The following is an 18,023-nucleotide window of genomic DNA, read 5'->3' as shown; positions in this document are numbered from 1 at the left end:
TACTGGGTCAAGGTAAATTGTAATGTTAGACTTGTGTGCATGGAAGTAATTAAAGTGCATAATTATTGTAGTTTATAAGACATGTTTTATTTTTACTGTATTTTTTCCTGAATGAAATGAGATTAAATGTAGTGTGTGACAGTCTCTTAGAATTTGTTCCATTCATTTTATTTTATTGAATGCTGACTGTATCTCTAGTTGTTCTGTTTGAAGAAAAAGGACAAATAAAACATGGCTAGCAAAACAAATAAAAATCAGAGTTTAAGTGACATCTCACCATGAATTAGTGGTAGAGCTACAGTTTGAACACAGATCTCCTGACCTAATTCAGTGATCTTTCCACATCACTTTCTTTCTCCTTAATATTTTTTGAAGTTATTGTGGTATGGCAGTTTTTCCTTTGCTACATTAATTCTTCTAACAACAGATGAAAGGTCATCCTCTTTCACTATATTTGAAGTATATAAACTTGAATAAATTCTTTGCTCTTGTTTGGTCTTAGTTTCTTTATCAATAACATAAAACTATTAGATTAGGTGGTCTCTGAGGTTCTTTCCATTTTTGAGTCTAATTTCCCATGGCTCTGTGAGTCCAATTGTACACAGATCATTGGTTGTTCTCAATATCTGATGGCGGGAAGCTGAAAGAAAGTGAGTCTCTATAGTTCCATGAGTCTATAATATACAAACCACTATACCCTACACTGCTCTTTCAGTCCCAGAGTGTCAGCAATATCATATTGGTGTTTGGTCTCTGGGCAAGGCACTAAGGACCATTGAGACAAAAACATGGGAGGGATGTTTTCAAAAGTTCCTAACTATCATAAAGCAGAAAAAGGTTGGTTAAAAACCTTGTTGAAGTATCCAGGTTATGTCACAGTCTAACTCTATGATCTTGGACAAATGGTCAAAATTTCTGTCATTAAGCCCTTTATCTAAAATGGAAATAATATTACCAAACTTGAATATTTTATAGATTAAATAATCCTATCTAATGAAAGAGTAATATGCAAATTGATGATCACTACAACACACAAAGATGACTGCCCCCATGTGGTCAAAGATGGCTTCCCCCATATGGACACAAGATGGCTGCCACAAGATGGCTAGCAGGGGATGGCAGTTGTGGGTGATCAGGCCAGTAGGGGAGGGCAGTTGGGAGAGACCAGGCTGGCAGAGGAGAGCAGTTAGGGAGACCAGGCTTGCAGGAGAGGGCAGTTGGGGGCAGCCAGACTGGAAGGGGAGGGTCAGTTAAGGGTGACCAAGACTGCAGGGGAGGACATTTGGGGGTGACCAGAACTGCAAGGGAGGGCATTTAGGAGTGACCAGACTGGCAGGAGAGGGCAGTTAGGGGCATTCTGGCTGGCAGGGGAGCAGTTAGGCATTGATAAGGCTGGCGGGCAGAAGAAATTAAGGACAATCAGGCAGGTAGGTAGGCAGGTGAGTGATTGGGAGCCAGCAATCCTGGATTGTGAGAGGGATGTTTGACTGCCCATTTAGGCCCGATCCCAGTGGGCAGTCAGACATCTATAGAGGGGTCCCAGATTGGAGAGGGTGCAGGCTGGGCTGAGGGACACCCCCCACCCCATGCATGAATTTCATATACAGGGCCTCCAGTAAAAATGTATAAAGTGCTTAACAGATATTTAGGTTCTTGATAAATGTTGCTTTTTTTCTCATTAAAAGTCCAGTTTTAAAATTTTATGACTTCATGCATATGAATTGCCCAGAATATGCAAATGTAAAGATACAAAAAGTAGAACAGTTGTTTCCAGTGCCTTGAAGAGCAGTGCAAGAATGATATGTATGGGTTGTTTATTGTTGTTGTTGTTTTTGCTTGTTTTTTAATGTAAAATATCTCATCAATTCTTTTTTAAATTTTATTTTTATTATTGAGAGTGTTACAGATGTCTCCCATTTTCCCCCTTTGCCTCCTCCATTCAGCTCCTCCCTTCACCACACTATTGTCTGTGTCTATGGTCTATGAAAATATGCATATAAGTTCTTTGGTTAAATCTCTTTCTCCGTCCCTTTCCTTTAAGATTCCTCAGTGCATTGCATGCTTCAATGTCTCTGGATCTCTTTTGTTTGTCAATTTATTTTGTTCATTATATTCAATATATAAATGAGATTATGTGACTTTTGTCTTTCTCTGACTGGCTTATTCTGTTAAGCATAATACACTCCAGGTCCATCCATGCTGTCTCAAAGAGTAATATATTTTACTTTTTTTTAACAGCTGCATAGTACTCCATCATGTAAATACACCACAGCATTTTTATTCACTCATCTACTGATGGGCAATTGGACTGCTTCCAAATCCTGGCTATTGTAAACACTGTAGTGAATATTGGGATGCATATATTCTTTCAAATTAATGTTCAGGTTTCTTTGGATATATTCCCAGAAGTGGAATTGCTGGGTACACTTTTACTATATTTAGACTCTTGAAACTCATGCTACCAAGAATCTTATCTTCCATTTATTTCAATATCTGCCCTGTCTTGATATCTTGATATTCTCATGTGTTTACAAGTTTCTCACTCTTTCTTTCTTTTTGGTGATGAAAAAGTTCTAAAATTGAAAAAAGAAACCAAGATGGTGGCATAGGTAAACACCTAAATTGCTACTTAGCACAACAATTTCAAAACTACAACTAAAAGACAAAACGATCATCATCTAGAACCACAGAAAAGCTGGCTGAGTGGAAATTCTACAACTATAAGGAAAGAGGAAAGCACATGGAGAATCAGAGGAGCTGCAAAAGGCTGGAGTATGGAGACACATGTGCAGGCAGCTGAGTGCCTGGCTGGCTTTCTCTAATGGGAAGGAGACAAAAGCTCCCGACTGCACTGAACACCAGTTCCAATTGCACTGAGCCCCAGCTCTGGGCAAGATCCTGGGGACCCAGGCTTACAATGGGGGAAATATGGACTGTCAGGCAGAAACTCAGGGGAGCCAAGAAAGGCAGAGGTCTGGAGGCACACACAAGTGTGCAAAGAGAAGTCTAACTGCTGTGTGCTTCTGGCTTTCTCTAGCAGGTGGGAAACTGAAGCCTCCCACTGTGCTAAACTCCAGTTCTGGGTGAGAATCTGGGGATTCAGATTCATTGGGGGAGAAACTGGACTGCCTGTCAGCAGGTGAAACTTTAGGGCAGCTTACTCTTAGAGGTGCTTGCAGCGATTACCTAGGGACACTGAGACCCAGGGGCCTCATAGGCAGGGATGTCAGGAACCCAAGACTGTCGGCTCAGCCCTGAGACTCTGTCCCATCCAAGCTGAGCACAGAGGCTTTTCCAATTTTTCAAGTATTGTCTTATAAGGCTGTATCCATCACAGAAGTTCTCCTGGCATAGACACACCTGATCCTCACAGCCAATTGGCCTGGAGGAACAATTCCTCCCAGTGATACAAACAACAATCAAGACTTAACTACAACAAGGCTGTACACACAGTCCACAAAGGGGTAAACCAAGAAAGTCCACCTCAGGTAACTGGGGAGGCCAAGACACTGGGCCATACAGAACGCCTTGCACACAAAGCTAACCTACCAACTTAGGGAAGCAGCGAAAATGGGACGACAAAGAAACAGATCACAAACGAAAGAAATGGAGAGAAACAAATAACTGGATATAGAGTTCAAAACCACGGTTATAAGGTTTTTCAAGAATCTCCTAGAAAAAGCTGATAAATTTAGCAAGACCCTCAAGGATATGAAAAAGGACCAACTAGAAGTTAAAAATACATTGACTAAAATAAAAAATATATATATTTTACAGAGACCCAACAACACACTAGAAGAACACAAGAATCAAGTCAAAGATTTGAAATACAAAGAAGCAAAAAACACTCAACTGGGAAAGAAAAAAGGATTCCCAAATCTGAAGATAGTATAAGGAGCCTCTGGGACAACTTCAAGGGTACCAACATCAGAATAATGGGGGTGCCAGAAGAAGATTTTTCAGCAAGATACTGAAAACCTATTTGAATAAATAATGATTGAAAACTTCCCCCACCTGGTGAAAGAAATAGACTTACAACTTCAGGAAGTGCACAGAACCCCAAACAAAAGGAATCCAAAGAGGACCACACCAAGACACATCATAATTAAAATGCCAAGGACAAAAGACAAAGAGAGAATATTAAAAGCAGCAAGAGAAAAAAAGTTAATTACCTACAAGGGAGCACCCATATCATTGTCAATGATTTCTCAACAGAAACTATGCAGGCCAGATAGGAGTGGCAAGAAATATTCAAAGGGATAAATAGCAAGAACCTACAACCAAGATTATTCTACCCAGCAAAGTTATCATTCAGAATGGAAGGTCAGATAAAGAGCTTCACCAATAAGAAAAAGCTAAAGGAGTTCATCACCACCAAACCAGTATGAAATGCTGAAAAGTATTCTTGAAGAAGAAGAAGAATAATAAGAAGAAGAAAAGATAAAAATTATGAACAACAAATACGTATCTATCAAGTGAATCTAAAAATCAAGTGAATTAAAAATTGGATGAACCGAATAAACTGGTGAATACAATAGAATCGAGGGCATAAAAAAGAAGTGGACTGAAAATTCTAAGGGGAAAGCGGTGTGGAGGGTGCAGGAAAAGACTGGACAAAAATCGTATACCTATGGATGAGGACAGTTGGGGAGGAGGTAAAGGCAGAGGGTAGGGTGGGAACCGGGTGGAGGGGAGCTATGGAAGGGGGAGGGGAGAAGAGGAATGATTGTAATACTCTGAACAATAAAGATTTATTAAATTTTTTAAAAAGAAAAAGTATACTTAAAAAAGTTCTAAAATTGTTTGAGGTGAAGTTTGCACAATTCTGAATATACTAAAATTATTGAATGTACACATATCTATATTTGTGAATTATATGGAATGTGAATTATTTATCAATAAAGCTGTTACCAAAATAAGGTAATCCTTATGAATAGTGGCAAAAATAAGTTCATTGTAGATTTGTCATCCTTGGCTGAATCTAAATCCTCTAGTGACCTATAGCAGAGAGTCCTGGTAAGCACTGGATGAGAACATCAATTTAAAATTACTTTAAAAAATTTAACAATGACAAAACAAATGTATTCAAAGGATATAATTAAATTGAAATTGAAGAAATAAAGACATGAATAATACAAAGAGATAACTTGCTTCCTACTGTCACAGTTAAAAATATAATAAAAATGAGACTCTTTAAGTTAATACCATATTTTCCAGCGTATAAGACGACTTTTGAAACGAAAAAAAGTCAACCAAAAATCGGGGGTCGTCTTATACGCAGAGTATATCCCAAAAAACATCTCGATATGCTACTAAACGAATTTTCCAACTCAATTCTGAAAATCGTCTGGATATGCCTCTAAACGAATTTTCCAACTCAATCCCGCACCAATCACTGCAAGGCTGCTCGGACCACCTCTCTAACTCAGCCAATCCAAGCAGGCTTTTTATGCATGCAAATTATACATGTTCTGTACCCAAAGCTACACTGTGTTCTAGTAAAAAGCCTGCTCAGATTGGCCAGAGTCAGAGAGGTGGTCTATTAAAAAAAGAACTGGTGTTGCCTCGGAAGTGGGGGGTAGTCTTATACAGCGAATATAGGCATAAACCTATGTTTTAACTGTAAAATTAGGGGGTCGTCTTATACGCCGGAAAATACGGTATATAGATTTATTAAAATATCAGTTAAAATTCTATAGGATGTTTTACAGACCATTACAAATTTCTAGTAAAATTTAGTTGGAAGAATAAGTAGACAAAAATGCAAAAATATATTATTTTAAGTAAAGATAGTAGATAGTCTCTCAAATTTTATATCTTACTACAAATTCACATACATATAAAACATTATTTGGCATTAGGTTAAAAGCAAATATTTATCAATGAAATAAAATATGTCAGAGAGAAAAGGTTCATAAAACATTTCCAGTTGGTTAAAATGAATACACCCACACAGACACTGAAGGAGCACTAACAAATAAATATTGTTGGAAAACCTATATTTGTAAGAAGAAAACTGAATTTGGATATGTACCTCACATCATATGCTTTAATAAATTTCAGATGGTCAAAAATTATTCATAAAAATCTACGCTATAAAACTAGGGAAAAGGCAAAGCATCATTGTTTATCTAGCCATTAAAAAAATGGAAGTTATCATCAAAGCCAGGATGATGTGTTCAAATATATGACTAAAAATCTTTGCATACCGCACTGTAATAAAATTAAGATAAAAAAGTAACAACCAAAAGTGGAAATATATACAATTGAGTAGAAATTTTAAAACACACCAGTGATAGCATATAATAACAAAATATATGAAGTCAATATACAAAGTTCACTAGATGAAGTTGTGGTACAAAAAAAAAAAAATAAATAAAGAAAAAGAAACACAGACGACATGCATAGTAGGGAACACACTGAGTATATAATCATACTAGAGGCCTGGTGTATGAAATTTGTGCATGGTCGGGGGGTGTCCCTCAGCTCAGCCTGCAACCTCTTCAATCTGGAACCCCTTAAGGGATGTCTGACTGCCCATTTAGGCCCAATCCAAAATGGGCAGTCAGACATCCCTCTCACCGTCTAGGACTGCTGGCTCTCAACTGCTCAACTGCCTGCCTGCCTGCCTGATTGCCCCTAACCACTCCCCTGCCAGCCTGATTGATGCCTAACTGCTCCCCTGCTGACCTGATTGTGCCTAATTGCCCTCCCCTGCAGGCATGGTCACCCCTAATTGCCCTCCCTTACCAGCCTGGTCCCCCCAACTGCCCTCCCCTACAGGCCTGGTCTGTACATCACCATGTTATATTTTTAGGGTGTTTTAATTATGTCTTAGATCCAATCTCTGCCCTCAAGAACTCAACAATATATGGTAGTTGGGAAGGCAACTGTATATATAATATGTTCTATAATAGATATAAACACAAAGAGCAACAGACACAAAGGATAAGAACTAGATTTCATTCCAAATCCCATGTGGGTGAAGCAGGGTGGGGATGGAAAGAAGAAAAGTATTATGGAGGACGTAGTATTGGCCATGCACCTTGAAATGTGAGTAGAGTTTGATACAAGATAGAAATGGTTAAAATACATTTCATGAAAGATTCCAAGTGCTCAATAACTGGGGGATTGCCAAACACAGTCTTGAATGGTAATAGAGTGAATATCTAGATAATCATTAGAAACAACTGAAAGAAATATACTTGTGATATGACCGTGAGCCACATAAAACAATTACTGTACTTGAAAAAAGTCAGATAGGCACTCAGACTGTTGGATATTCACAATGTTTGTTTCAGTAAAGTTGCTCATGTCCCATAATTTTAAAAAGTCAACAATGATATAAACATTAGTGCTAAGGCAAACCAACACTTATTTGCTCTGATTCTAATCTGGGATTAAGCTCTTAAGAGTTAGCAGAGTTTTAGACATTGGGTTCTTGCAGTATCTTCAGGAAAGTAAGAATGGTAGTTTCTTCTTCTACTTTCACATCACATCTAAAATGAACACAAGTTATCTGTTTGATGTGCTACTGCCACTGCATCCTCTTTCCCACTTACATGCTTTCCCACTAAATCTTTTTGGTTTTTTGTTTGTTTTTGTTTTACCAAAGAAATTGAAATGCCTAGTCTCCAAATCCCTGAGTAATGGAACGTGAATTAGGAGGACTCAGAACATCTGTCTTGTTTTACTAAGTCTACTGACAGGGGAAAAGAAAAGCCCCCAGGATTGGGAACCTTAGTTTATATAAGCTTGGAATACATCAGCTCTGATTTCTGCCTGCTACATTCTTACCCAAATTTATTGTGTTTCCTCTGCAGACATAAAATAGAAATGTGAAAAGCAATTTAGAGTTACTCAAAGAAAATATTGTCTCCCTGCCTGAAGTTTTTTAAGTTGTAGGTCCAAAGCAGGTATCAGTTTTACTGAATGACCGAAATCAGCAGCTCTTGAAAGGGCCCATGCCATGGCTTGCTCCCCTCTACTGCAAATGGAGGGCTTTAAAAAAAATGCAAAATTCCACTAAAATTACCTACAATGTCTTGTTATTTTTATCAAGGATCCCACCATCATTTCACCCATCTTCCCCAATTGTTTCTTCTGGAGGGACTGAGACCTTTAGCTTCTTGGAATGCCATCCATATAAATAGCCACACGTGGGCCAACTGTGTGGTGTAATGAAAACAATATACATCATGTAATACAGAATCATTCTCCCCTGAGATAATATTGAAGCTAATTGGAAGGTTACTAGGTAAATAGGCTCTCCTTCCTTAATCAAATCTTATGTTTGTGCAAATGTTAGAAAAATTCATGCCACTAATATTTTAAATTCAAATTCCACTCAAATCTATTACTAGACTTTTATTTTTTTAATACCCAGTGAGATTAGTAGCCCACTTTTGGTACATACTTACCGTACATATCTGGGCTGATTAAGATCAGACCTTATTTTGAGGCCCCAAATTAGAAATAACAATGAGCAGATTATCTAAAGAGATGAACTCTGGCCTCAGCTTTGCCCCTAACTAGCCATCCAAATTTTAGCTAATAACTCTCCATTTCTGGCCCTCAGTTTTTTTTATTTGTTTGTTTGTTTTTTTCTGTAAAACAAGATACTGGACTGAACAATTTACAGGTTTTTCACCACTTCTAAGATTCAGTGAATTTAGGTTCACAGACATGTTTCAAAGGCAGCTGACTCCACAAAATGTATCATAAAGTTGGAAATATGTTGGTTTTCAGTAAAACAAACTTCAGTCTGAATTTGGATTTACCACTATCAGTGTTACTTTCACCTAGTTGACCTCTCCAATCCTTACCTTCCTTGTATTGTAAAAAGGAGGTAGTAATACTAAACTCATATGGTTATGGTGATAAATAAGAACACATAAGTAAAGCACAATAGCCTCTCAATAAATGGTAGCCATTATTAGCAGCTATATAGGCTAGCACACTGTAAAATTCTCTTTAGACCATATTTTTACTACCTATTTATAAATATATTTCTATCTTTCAAAAAAGTGTAAATATTTTATCTAGTAAATATGCTTTTAAATAAAAATCCTATATAATAAAAAGCTAATATGCAAATTGTCTCCTCAACTGGGAATTCGACTGGGAGTTCAACCAGGAGGTGGGGCTGGCCAGCCAACTGCCCACAGCCCCTGCCCCTGGCAGGCCTGGACCAATTGGCCCTGACTGGGATGGGCCAGCTGGTCCCCACCCATGCATGAATTTGTGCACCAGGGCTCTAGTACATAAAATAAAATAATCATGAATCTTCTCTACTATTACCAAGAATGTAATTACTATTTTAGAAACCTGATTTTACATATAAAAAAAAAATTATATCACCAGTCCAAAGTTGCACAGTGAGTTAATGACAGAATTGAATCTAGAACCCAGGCCAACTCGTCCTCAGGTCAGTAGATTTTACACACCCAACTGATACTCTTTAGTCTAGGCTGTACTGTTACTAACAGTTTGCAGTGTAAGGCAATAATAATAATAATAATAATAATAATAATAATAGTTTTCATTCATTCTATTACTTAGCTCATCTGGGCAAGAGAGCAAAACAGGTTATTAGAAATCTGAGTAATTCAAGCTAAAACATGTTTTGCTAAATTCTGAGGGAAAATAGCCAAATAATAACACTAGGGTAGTTTCAGAAAAGCACGGCAGGTTAATAGCAATGCTTGCCACCCCATATATAACCTTGTTCTCCTCCCTTTAGTAGGACCACCTGAAGAGTGGGTGCCACTCTCTATCAAGCCTGAAACCTATAATTTATTTTTTTTCTAAATTCTTTATTGTTTAAAGTATGACATATGTCTCATTTTCCTCCATTGACCTCTCCCTGGTTGCCCCCACCCCCCAGCACATGCCCTTACCCCCCTATTGTCTGTGTCCATTGGTCGTGTTCATATGCATGCATATGATTCCTTTGATCTCCTACCCCACCTCCCCTGCCTTCCCTCTTAGGTTGGATGGTCTGTTCACTGCTTCCACGTCTCTTGCTCTAGTTTTGTTCCTCAGTTTACATTGTTCATTATATTCCACAAATGAGTGAAATCATGTGATGTTTATCTTTCTCCATCTGGCTTATCTTGCTTAGAATTATGCTCTCCAGTTCCACCCAGGCTGTTGCAAATAGCAAGAGTTCCTTCTTATTTACTGCATTGTAGTATTCCATTGTGTAAATGTACCACAGTTTTAAAATTCACCTTTAATACCTTAATACTTCCACTTTCCCCACTCATTCTTTCTCCAAAGGTAACCAAATCCTTGAACTCTATCTTATAAATTCCTCTTCACTCTGTTTAATTCTTTCTACCCCCTCTGCTTGGTCATAATCTATTCTCACCTGGACTACTACAACAGTCTGCTAACTGATCTCTAGTTGGCTTTTTAAATTCCAATAATTAAATATATTATGTATAGCCAGTTGATATTTTTAAATGAAAAAGTGAAAATTTATGTACCATTATTATGTACCTTATCTTGTATGACTTTTTTCCCTTGAATCACTAATTATTTCATTTTTATTTGACCAATTTGCTGTATAATTATTTTCATTTTTTGGCACAAACAGTGTTAGATGGTATGACAACAAATATAATTTCACCCAAATAATAAAATATGTCAGATTAACTTACTAAAAAACATTTACAGAATGTCTATTATGTCCTAGGCACTAGGAATACATAGTTAACAAGATAGACAACATTCCTATTTTCAAGAAGCATATATACATATATAATATATTGGAAAATATTAAAATATGCATGTAAAATGCCATGATGACTAATTACAAAGGGTTTCTAGCTAGATGTAGTGGATTAGACACTCATGTTTATCTATACATTACATAAAAAACTATTTTAGAGAGATAAGTCATAAGGTAAAAGAAAAACAGGAAAGAATATGAAAACAGCAACATTTTAAGAAAATAAAAGCAAAAGAGCAAATACTAACTGATTAGTAGACCCAAGAAACCTAAATCCCAAGTCAGCAGTGAAAAATGAACACTATAACTTGTACCAGTGATCTAGCAAGAGGCTCTGAAATTGGCAACATCAAGTCATCATCAAGTACTTCTGTAGCTGAGATTGAAAGCGGGGCCAAAAACATGTGAATTTTTTGAAAGGTGGTTTCTGAAGTAATTAAGTATCTGAATCCACTCTTTTATTCTTCACAGCTGGGTGATTCTTCTATATACTTCCCTCTCACAGAAGACCAGAGACTTATTCTCTGATAATTAAAATAGAAGGTGTTTGGACAAGCTGTCTCAGACAGAACTGAGGGTGAGATTAGGTGAAAATCTAGCTACATACAGTATGTTGAGATTATCAGACCTCTTTTCCTACTTGGTTCCCAGAAACCTATAGCCAAGGCTTATAATCTCCAGATAGAATATTGAAAGATTATTTTCTGAGAGAATCTGACCAGATGTGTAAAAAGTTACCTTAAAAGAATTAGAAGTTCACCAATGAAAAGGATCCAGCCAAATTATTTGAGAGTAAGGCCTACCATGACAAAAACTTTTAATCAATCTTTTCATGTCCCATTCAAACATAACCAAATATTTAAGGATCTCAAGACATAAATAGATAGATAGATAGAGAGAGAGAGAGAGAGAGAGAGAGAGAGAGAGAGAGAGATGATCATCTTCTCACTGTGTTCCTTACATGGGAGAGGGGGAGAGAGAAAGAGAGAGAGAGGGAGAGAGAGAGAGAGAGAGAGAGAGAGAGAGAGAGAGAGAGAGAGAGAGCGAGCGCCCTCTGGTGTCTCTTCGTAACGAGGGAATTAATGCCATCATGACCAAATCCCACCCTCATGACCTCATATAAACCTAATAGGTTCAGTCTACAAATACCACCACATTGGGAGTTAGGCCTCAATATATGATTTGATGTGTGTGTGTGGGGGGGGGTGGTGGTGGTTGATATGACACAATTTAGTCCACAAATGTAAAAAACTGAGAGAAAAGAGGCAGCGTCAGGCAGACCGGCTAGATAATACCATTGAGTAGAATCTACACTCACATTCCCCTTGAAATTTTCCTAACTGGAACTCGCTGAAACACTCCTACATTTGCAATTATTCAAATCCCATCACTCCCCTCTCCATCCTACTACCTTTTTTGTTTGTTTGTCTACTATCCTTTTTTATATAGTTTAACGTATTACATATGTCTCCTTTTTCCCCAATTGACTCCCCCCACCACTTCCCCCCAGGACTAGCCCACACCGCCCTAGTGTCCATGTCCATTGGTTATGCTAATATGCATGCATACAAGTCCTTTGGTTGGTTGATCTCTTATGCCCCTTCCCTGCCTTCTCTCTGAGGTTGGACTGTCTGTTCAGTATATCTTAGTCTCTGGATCTATTTTTGTTCATCAGTTTATGTTTTTCATTATATCACACATATGAGTGAGATCATGTGATATTTATCTTCCTCTGACTTGCTTATTTCCCTTAGTATAATGCTCTCCAGGTCCATCCATGCTGTTGCAAATGGTAAAATTTCCTTCTTTTTTATAGCAGCATAGGATTCCATTGTGTAGATGTACCACAGTTTTTTAATCCATTCACCTGCTGATGGGCATTTAGGCTGTTTCCAGATCTTAGCTATTGTAAACTGTGATGCTGTGGACATAGGGTGTATATGTCCTTTTTATTGCTCTTTCTGGTTTCTTGGGATATATGCCCAGAAGTGGGATTACTGGGTTGAATGGGATTTCCATTTTTAATTTTTTGAGGAATCTCCATACTGTTATCCACAGTAGCTGCACCAGTCTGCATTCCCACCAGCAGTGCACAAGGGTTACTTTTTCTTCAAATCCTCTCCAGCACTTGTCCTTTGTTGATTCGTTGATGGTAGCCATTCTGTCAGATGTGAAATGGTATCTTGCTGTTGTTTTGATTTGCATCTCTCAGAAGACTAGTGACTTTGAGCATGTTTTCATATGTATCTCAGTCTTCTATATATTCTCTTTTGAAAAGTGTCTATTTAGGTCCTTTGCCCATTTTTTATTTGATTCCTTATCATCCTTTTGTTAAGTTCTATGAGTTCACTATAAATTTTGGAGATTAAACCCTTATCGGAGAGAACATTAGCAAATATGTTGTCCAATGCAGTAGGATTTCTTGTTGTTTTGTTGATGGTGGGTTTTTTTTTCTTCTGTGCAATAGCTTTTAATTTAGATGTAGTCCTATTTTTTCCCCTTAGTTTCCATTGCCCTAGGAGCTGTATCAGTGAATATATTGCTATGACATATGTCTGATATTTTGCTGCCTATGGATTCTTCTAAGAATGTTATGGTTTCCCATGCTACATTTAAGTCCTTTAACCATTTTGAGTTTCTTTTTTTGTGTATGGTGTAAGTTTGTGATCTAGTTTCATTTTTTTGCATGCATATGTCCAATTTTTCCAACACCATTTATTGAAGAGACTGTCTTGACTCCATTGTATGCTCTTGACTCCTTTTTCAGATATTAATTGAGAACAATGGCTTGGGTCAATTTCTGGGTTCTCTGTTCTGTTTCATTGTCTACATGTCTTTTCTTGTGCTAGTACCAGGCAGTTTTGAGAACAGTGGCTTTGTAATATAGCTTGATATCTGGTATTGTGATGGCTCCAACTTTGTTCTTCCTTACTACCTTTCTAAACTACCATGTGATAAATATAAATATTTTTGTGCTCTCAAGTCAACTACTGGGATAAAATTACATAGGCAGGAAAAGAATTCTTTCATTTTTTAAAAAAATAATAAATCCAACATTCAAATTAGGGAAATACCCTGTTTCCGTGAAAATAAGACAGTGTCTTATATTAATTTTTGCTCCCAAAGATGCGGTAGGTCTTATTTTCAGGGGATGTCTTATTTTTCCATGAAGAAGAGTACAGTACACATTTATTGTTAAATGAAAATAAAGGAAATTTATTACCTGTGTATGGTACAGTAGTACAGTAGTTGTCAACACAAACCAGACAAATTGTGAATCCTACAGTATCAAGAATTTACTCATTTATTCAATGACAATCATGTCATCATCTTCTGGAACATCATTATAACAATCCAATTCCTGAATTTCCTGGTGAATTTCTTGTGACTCCATTTCTTTCAGAATCAGTGGGCCAAATCTCTCATGTTTAGCCTAGGGGGGCCTTATTTTCAGGGGGGGGGGTGCCTTATATTTCACTCAGAAGGAAACCTGTAAGTAGGTCTTATTTTCAGAGGATGTCTTATTTTCGGGGAAACATGGTAATATGTTGAATGTTACACTGAAAATAAGATTTCAAGCCAGTTTTGGGACACAGACAACTTGTCCCCAGCAATATACTTTTTCATCTGAGTACTATTGTTCCAAAAAACCTATAACTTAGTTTAGTGTTTAGTTCTGAGATAATTCAACAGAGATTTAATGATTGCTAAAAATCTGGGTCACTGTGACCCTTACTCTATATTTCACAGTTCAATTCTATATTACTAGTCACTGACTAAATAACTGAAAATCAGGAATATCCCCATTCTCCACCAACTTTGCATCTTCTTAAAGAAGAAGTATACCATACACTTGTTTTCTTGGTACTTCAGGTGGAAAATTTTATCCTTTCCTAGGCCAATTAAAAGCTTGAAAGTACCTTGTTCTCTTGCCAGCTGTCTTCAAGGACAGCATGCTCCTTAAGACCAACAGAACAATAAATATTACTGAACATAGACCAATAATTCAAACAGTTTAAATTATTAAGATTTCTAGGGAGTAAAAAACATCATCTAGAAAAAAGTCTCAATCATCAATTGATTATGACAAAATGAATGGGTGTGAGAACTGTCAGTTTTAGAGAACTTATGCTTTATAAAAGAAACCTTTTATGGTAAAAATCCAACTAACTCTGACTAATCAATTACTTTGTATTCTATAGTTTACCTTTATTTACTTACTGCTTTGAAAACACTACTTTGAGATGCACAGTTGTCATTGTGCAAGTATGTGCTCTCGCTAATTAATTTGTTTGTTTCATATAGCTGCTTCTAAGTACAGATTTGATTACCCGTGCTTTGTGTTCTAAATTTCAATTTCCTGCATTTCTTATCACTGACACAGTAATTTTCCCATATCAAACAAAAGGCTACCTGTACTACCACCTCCAGATGATCTCTTTTAGCTAACACACTCTTCTATACTAGGTCAACTACCCACCACACACATAGTATAGGTGAACCAATTAGACAAAATGTAATTTTATTGTCACAAACTCTAAGATGGAAATTGGGAAACCATGAATTATACATCAGAACACATACAAAAAACCCACTGTGTTAGTTGAAAAGAAATTGTACTATTTCTGCTACCCATCATCTAGTCATATATGATCACTTTTCCAACACAAGATGCATAAAAGTACTCAATTAGAAATAGAATTGTCAGATGTCAGAGTTAAAAGGGAGTGCAGAGATAATTTAACTCCCTCATTTAACTTTCTGAAGGTTATTCACTTAGTTGAGAATGGAAGTGAAACTAAAATCATGGCCTAGTTTACAGTCCTCTGTGTCAAAATAAACAAATATTCAACTAAGAATTTAAGGATCCATGGATTTATCCTTCAAATAAAGAAGCATCAATCTTTTTTTATTCATTTCTGTCCCCCGTACTTCCTGTAAACTAGCAGTCTTTTCAAGCAAAAATGATCCCATTCATCATGTTTGAACGCCCCTGCTCTTTTCTGTACTGCTTTGCTCTGTTGTCATTTCCCACGACACTTTCCTCCTCCTGCCTCTGAACAGCCCCCGCGAATGAGCAATTTCTAAATGCATTTGCTATGACGTTTGCATAGGCAGCCACTCAAAGAAAAGGTCAGTGCTGGTATACTCTGTTTCTAAATATGCCCCTTAAAAACATCAGACATTACAATGTTGAATACCAATTGCCTAAACACTTCTAAATATCCTCTAGGAAAGTCCAAGATTCCTGGGAAAGTGGAAAATCCAATGAAAGTTGTGATGTATTTATCAAACTGAAAAAAGGAATACACAAGGGGCATGAAGAGATGTCACTTTTCTACTGAACTGGAGAATTTCTGAAAGTTCTGCAGGAGGGTGACACAACCCCTCATTCCTCTATCTTTATACTCGGCCATTTTTCTAATGCCTTGCAAATTCAGGCAGACCCCATGCATGTTCTACCAGTATGGTCACTAGAAATAGGAAAGCAGGTATCTACAGAGCCTCCAAACAGATAAATGAAACCATAAAGGAAAGGAGTAATTATATATAGCCATTTTGCTTTGTATTTCTGATGTTAGTCATTCCCCATTACCTGTTACTTTGCTCTGAACTCAGAATTTTCTTCAACAAAAAATTATACTTGCCGAAACTGGTTTGGCTCAGTGGATAGAGCATCGGCCTGCAGACTGAAAGGTCCCAGGTTCAATTCCAGTCAAGGATGTACCTTGGTTGCGGGCAAATCCCCAGTAGGGGGTGTGCAAGAGGCAGCTGATCGATGATTCTCTCTCATCGATGTTTCTCTCTATCCCTCTCTCTTCTTCTCTGTAAAAAAATCAATAAAATGTATTTAAAAATTATACTTGCTTTTTTTTCTTAGATGCTGCCAAATATTAATCAAATGGGTATACACAAAAACATTCACAATCATACCCAACCTACACTTTCTAGTCTCATCTTCTACCAGTCTCTACTGTACTATAGGCACACTGGACAACTCTAAGTACTACACACATCTTGTATTTCAAGGGCTCATATTTTCCCTTCTATACCTTTACAAATGGTGTTTCAAATTGCTAAAATGCTTACATCTTCTTTTAATTCCTCAAAGCTTATTTAAAAAAATAATTTTCCTTTTAAAGTCTTCCATGATCCCTACTGACACTCAAAATTAATTGCTGTCTATATAATTTCTATTCTATTAATTCAATTATTCACAATTTATTAAGTACCAAGTATTTGTCAGGTATTTTGCTAAGCATTGGGAGTACAGCAAAAGATAGACCTAGTTGCTGACAGAATTTACAGGACAACAGGAAAGATAAGTAGTTACAATAAATACTCATCATAGGAGAAGTACAAGTGTCTATGAGATGTCACTGCAAGGGTCTGACATAGTCTAGAGAGGTCAGAGAAGTTTGATCTGAAGAAGGAGCATTTCAATTGAGATCCAAAGTAGGAATATTAGTTAGCCTGATACAGAGGTTATTGCTTCCCAGACAGAAAATATAAGCATGTAAAAACAATCAAGCAGGAAGGAACGAAGAAACTTGTGCTTACAAGGAAATGAAAGAAGGGGAGAGTAGCCCAACAGAGGATTCAGAAGGCCAAGCATCATAGGCTACATTAATAAAGCTGGACATTAAAGTAAGAGAATAAGAAGTCACTGAAAAGTATTAGCCTGGAGATGTTTGGAGGGAACAAAAGTAGATTCAGAAACATGACAGTAGTTTAGAATACAGTAATGGAAAGCAGTAAATACATTTGAAGGATATTTGAAAGGGGAATCTACAGGACTTTAATAATAGAATCTATGAAAAAAGATGGAAGATATCAAGAATGACAAAAATTAATGTTCTATTTGCTTGAGGTAAGGAATAATAGAGAAGGGCCAAGATTGGTATCAGGCACTGAGGTTGGTAAATGATGAGTTTGGTTTTAGAAATACATATTTGAGTTGCTTATAAGATATACAAGTATATATAACAAATAGCTTCTGGAGTGCAGAAGCAGCAGCTAAATTAAAGATAGGAAACAGATTCATCAGATTTAATGTGGTAATTGAAGGGACTGAAGTGCATACTTTTATTTAAGTCAAACAGTAGAGAGGGCAAAGAAAAGCCCTGTGACAATAAACATTTAAAGGTTATATGGAAGAGCCATGAGAGGAGCTGAAGAGATAAATGGTCAGAAAGATAGAAGAAAAACCAGGTGAGTGAGGATTCTAAAAACCTAAGGAAACAGAGAACATTAAGAAAGAGAGTTATCATTTTAGGTGAATATTGTT

This window comes from Pipistrellus hanaki, assembly GCF_964339955.1.
Source record: "Pipistrellus hanaki genome assembly, chromosome: X".
NCBI classification, from domain to species: Eukaryota; Metazoa; Chordata; class Mammalia; order Chiroptera; family Vespertilionidae; genus Pipistrellus; species Pipistrellus hanaki.
This window is presented reverse-complemented; position numbering follows the sequence as displayed.